A 5,526-nucleotide genomic window follows, 5' to 3' on the forward strand; every position below is an offset into this window, starting at 1 on the left:
TTTTATTAATTGATGAGCTAAAAATAAGAAAATTATGGGCATCGGCGCCAAAGATTTCGACATTTCAGTATGGCGGGAGCCAAAAGCATATCCTTTAGGCGCATGGGCTCAAAGTATTTTGAGATTAAATTACTTTTCTGTCAACAGAGTTTGTAAAGTTTGCCCTTGCACCCCTATTCATATCATGGGTATTATCGTAAATTCGCCCTACCAGTCGTGGGCCCCTCACGGTTTTCTTTTTCTCCCCTCCCGACTCCCGTCCCGTACGCCTCCCACACCGAGCGCCGTCTCCGCTTCTCCTATACCGAGCGGCCGCAATCCCCCTCCAGATCCAGCCCTCCGCCGGCGCCGTCCATCCATCAGCCTCGCCCTTCTCCTCCGCGCCGTCATTCGCTGTCGAGGCCGCCGCCTTCCCCAATCCTAGACCTATTGGCCCGGATAGGGGATCTCGCCGCCATCGTCGTATCTCGCCGTCGCCGCAACCTACAAGTAAATACCCCCATCCACCATCCTTTCCCATATGTGTTGTCCTTGTATGTTTATAAGTTGGTTGATTTTTCTCATGTTGCACAGGCCACGGAATCTGAAATTATTTGTATACATGTGCATTCTCATGCTGTTGGAGATGCATGTGTGTGGCGGCGGCTGCCTGTGGGTGGCACATGCATGTGGCGTCGTGGTCAGTAGAGCGTCAACCCCCGCGGAGGCTATGAGTGGCGTAGGTGTGCGGCGCGGCGGCGAGTGGAGGCGCAGGTGGCTCAAGGCCAAAAGCGAGTACTATTACTGCATATACATGTTTTGGAGAGCGATATGCGTTTAAAATGCTGCAATGCGAAACTGTGCCACTTTGCCCACGCCTCTTTCCGCACTGAGTCGATGCCGGTAGCACAACCGACGAGGTAAATTTTTTTTTCTTTGCAAACTCCTGTTCTTCCCAACTTCTGGAAGCCTGTTCCTATTCTATTTCAGCGAATAACAATGATATTTCACTAGGATTATACTGCAGGGTTATGCATGTTACTAGCCAATCTTAAATATATCAAACTTTATTGACTGAGCTGAGTGATTAGGTGTCAAGTTGCAGTTTATATATCAAACATCGGATGAGTGAACAAGAAATTCGACAGGTTGATAGATATAAATGGGCAAATGATCGGGAAGATTAAGATTGCATATACACAATGATTTTCACTTCATTTTTGCTTCTATTCTGCAAACCATGGATATGCTCTCTGTTTTGGTAATCGTCCAATAACTAGCAATAACATGCTCTGAATTGTGATGATTGTGAACTAATCCTAGCGACCAACTTGATGATGTTATAGTCAGGATTGTAATTACTGTTTCTAGGGTTCTACATAAATTGGCTTGCTAGGGTTGGATGAATAATGAATGAATGAATGCTGATGCAAGTGCAGTACTGGAACTAGAAAAGCTAATATAAATCATACTAACATAATTAAGTCCTTGTATATGCTTGCATGATGAAATAACTGAATTTGGCACATCAGCAGGATCATATTCTAAAATAAATCATATTGAATGATGCAGTAATTTACATGGTTCTATACTTTGAAAATCATGCCAAGATATGAACTATAGAGAATGGAATTATAACCCCATGAAACCTGACCTTGAATACAGATAATTTACTGCTACTGACTGTATATTGTGACTAAACTATAGAGTTGTTGATGCTGGAAAAAACTAAACTATTGATTAACTAACTATTTTTACAGTAAATGATTTGGTAGAAAAAAACTTATATGTTCTGTTAAGTTATTAAAATTTAGTAGAACTATGACTATTTATCACTATGCATACTTAGATGTACTTAAAATTCATCCTATGGTTTCTTTTCTGAGTTTTGTAGTAAAGAACTAGATACATATACAAACTTAACCCAGATTCATAACCTACTGGTTTCACATGCTATTCTACAATTCAAATGATTAATAATTTAGGATGGTTCCTCTATTAAATCTGGGTTGATTTTCAATATTTTTAAATGAAATTAGATTCATATACACATACCCTAACCTTCCAAGAATATGCACAGCTCAGATTTTACTTTGTTTGTATGACCAAAATCTGAAAGTTCTATATTTTTTTAAGTGCACATGCATTTGTATAAAATTCATGTTTTTCTTTACTAATTTTCCGTTCCTGGTTATATATGCAGTTACATTGTGAGTTTTTGACTGTGTACATGGGCATAGGTAGCTTACTTTTTGACTGTATCTCCTTGTGGATACAGTTTCTTTTTTTAGATCAATTTGGAATCCCTCTGATTAATTTATATTTTCAGAAAAGAAGTTTCAGTATAAACCTAAGATAAACTTGAGAATCTTCAGTTTCTCAAGTTCTGCTGACAGTTCCTTACAACTGATTGGTTCTGCTTGATTTCAGTTTTCATCCTAGCAATTGCAGTTTAGCATTTCTTGTAATCATGTAGTTTCTGTCCAGTTTCCAGTGGAACATTAGGTACCGAATTACCACTTGAGTGGTGATCATCTGAACTAAAAGCCAGCATTTGAGTTCATGCTATTAGCCTAAAATTACAGAAATTTTGTTTCGGTCATTATTTTGATATGAGTTTTCCCTGCTCATGCTAAACTCACTTCTACCAAACTATTTGATGTTTCTAGCAAGAGAGTCAAATCAGTGATGTTTTCAATTTTAGAATCAAGAAACATGAATATTGATATATGCATGCAGGTCTTCAGCGAGTGTCAAGTGTTGTGTGATGATATAGTAGGGGACATGCACTGTGAGTAGTATTTATATAGAGCACATTTGATCATTGATTTGCTCCATGTGAAAGGAGCTTCAGAATTCAGATTAGATCAGGGATCAATATGTTTTGCTGAACTTTCTATGTTATTTGATTGCAAATTTCAGTTTGTCAAACCACTTTGTCATGTTTTTTCCATGCTGCACATGCATTTGCTAATAACTATGGAGTAGTATTTTTAATATAACTGATCACTGATTATAGATGTTCATCTAATTTATTTTATACCACAGTATGCTTTGTTTTTTCCCTTGCATCTTCAATTTTGCAAACTCCAACTCGTGATAGGTTACTAACCTGCAGACCTCAGCTAAAAATAAATGTTCTGAATATTCAGGTAGCTTAAATGGGAGATCTAAATAATTTATATGATTTGCGTTTTCCTGTGCATAACGTCATTAGTAAGGTTTGTGATCTTTCATAGTGATGGGAATATAGTAAACCTGCATATAATGTAGAGCTTTTCCTGTAACAATTACTGTACAAAGCAAATACTGCTTTATGTTAGATAAATAAATAGCCCTTGCTTTCTCCATTTATATTATACTGAACCTTTGTTGCTCTTGCGTGTGTTTCTTTTTTTGGAAGAACGGCTCTTTGTGGATGTTTTGTTCAAAAGCAGAAGTACTTGCCACCCCTACCTTGCTTATGTTGGTTGATAAGTATGTTGAATTCAAGTTTTAATGAAAATTTGTATCTTGTTATTGTTTAAATAGTTGGTGATTAAACTGTCCTAATTTCTTTATTCATTTTCCTTTTATTTTGGATATGGATATATTTTTTTTACCTGCAACCTCTTTTCTGGAATTATATAGAAAACAACTCTTTTCTTCTCTTTCAAAAGTATTTAGGACGTAACACAACTGAGAATCTCCAGTTTTTCAGGATAAAATTGGCAAGTAGTCCTTTTGGCAAAGACTATAGTAATCAGGAGGTAAGAATTTGTTCATATATTTCCCTGACTACTTTCTTGTTTTATTTTACTTATTATTATTTGAAACCAAGTGACATCCCATATAAATGATAAATTTAGCTATTAGAACTGATTTTATCATATTTTCTTGTGCACTTTAATCAAAGTAAAATTTCTGAACACCATAAGTTGCTAACTGTGCTTTGGAAGACTAAAAGCATAGTATTTGACGCTCTAATCCTGTGTCCTCCAACTGACACCAAATCTTTTCTTGCAGGTCATAAATCTAGGTTCACTAAACCCAAAGGCTTCTATAGCACTGGGATGCCTGGTGCTAGTGGTTATTTGGGCAGCTATGGGGGTGATGGTGGGTATGGCATTACTCCACCGGGAGGCCAGGAAGAAAATGATTCATGGTCATTAGATAAGATCTAGTAGGTGATTGTGTCCCAACATCCCATTATATCATACCATGCCATCTTGTGCTATTTTCTTTAATCCTAGAATTTATTTTGCCAAAATTCATGAGGATATTGCTGGATCAATAGAAACAATTGGCTGTAAGAGTGAATGATGGTTTGATTCCTTAAATACTTTTAATATACATGCGTTGCACCAATTTCGGTTGTGGAATATTTTTGTTACAGGAACCACATAATTCTGTGTTACAACGTTACATATTTTGTTTCCATTAAGCGTATAGCGACGAGTTCTTTATGTCTATAGCGATGACTGCTACATTGTTGTAATAACCTTTAAACGTATAGCGACGACACATACTTCATTGCGATATCCTTTAAGCATGTAGCGACGACTTATATGTTGTTGCGATAACCCATAAGTTTATAGCGACGCCTCATACTTCGTTGCGATAAGGTTTAAGCCTGTAGCGACGAGTTATATGTTGTTGCGATAACCCATAAGTTTATAGCGACGCCTCATACTTCGTTGCGATATCCTTTAAGCGTATAGTGATGACTAACTTTGTTGTGATAATCTTTAAACGTATAGCAACGACTCATACTTCGTTGTGATATCCTTTAAGCGTATAGCGACGAATAACTTTGTTGTGATAACCTTTAAGCGTATAGCAATGACTCATACTTTGTTGCGATATTCTGTAAGCTTATAGCAATGAGTCCTACGTCGTTGTGATATCCTCTAAGCATATTACAACACCGTACGTGTTATTGCCACCTACAAATATCGTTGCAATATAGAGGATCGCAACGAAACTGAAACGTTGTGATAATGCTTGTTGGCAACTATCAAACGTGGTTGCAATAACAACTATAGCAACAACAATTATCCCTAGCGCAACGCCAATTATCGTTGCATCTTCAGCATATTGCCACGCTTAATCTCGTTGCAACAGGGCGATTTTATGGCAACGCGTGATACACTCGTTGTGATACCCTATCGCATCGGAGGTACTTGCAACGCCTGCCAACGAAATTTTTTCATTGCGATATCTCCATATTGCAACGAAAACACCCATATTGCAACGTTTTCGCGTCGTGGTGCTAGGCCGATTTCCTTGTAGTGTATACCTTCTTTGTTGTTGTAGCAGAGCTATGGTGCCGTCCTGTTATCTACATATTGTAGGATCGAATAGGAAGAATTAAGCCAACCAGAGCGGGGGTGAATGGTTGGAGTACCCAAAAACCAAAAAATTTAGCAGAATTAAAAGTTACCCTCGAATTGATGTGGATCGGTTTGACCGAGGTTAATTCGCCGGTCTGACTGCTCCAATGCCGTCGGTCAGACCGGTGTAGATCACCCGGTCTAACCACCCCAAAGTCATCTCTGCTTCCTGCCA

At 38.1% G+C, this 5,526-nt stretch overlaps 1 long non-coding RNA gene across 2 annotated transcripts; it reads left to right on the top strand.

The window, feature by feature from the left end:
- Positions 1 to 263: 263 nt before the first annotated feature.
- On the top strand, positions 264 to 4,326 carry LOC9267260 (uncharacterized). 2 transcript variants are annotated; one of them, XR_010738625.1, is made up of 4 exons: positions 264 to 489; positions 574 to 899; positions 3,672 to 3,728; positions 3,985 to 4,326. It is a non-coding gene; the product is annotated as an uncharacterized lncRNA (long non-coding RNA). The 2 variants fall into 2 exon arrangements; XR_010738624.1 differs by having other exon boundaries at positions 3,680 to 3,728.
- The last annotated feature ends 1,200 nt before the right edge of the window (positions 4,327 to 5,526 follow it).

Source organism: Oryza sativa, chromosome 12 (assembly GCF_034140825.1).
Source record: "Oryza sativa Japonica Group chromosome 12, ASM3414082v1".
NCBI lineage: Eukaryota > Viridiplantae > Streptophyta > Magnoliopsida > Poales > Poaceae > Oryza > Oryza sativa.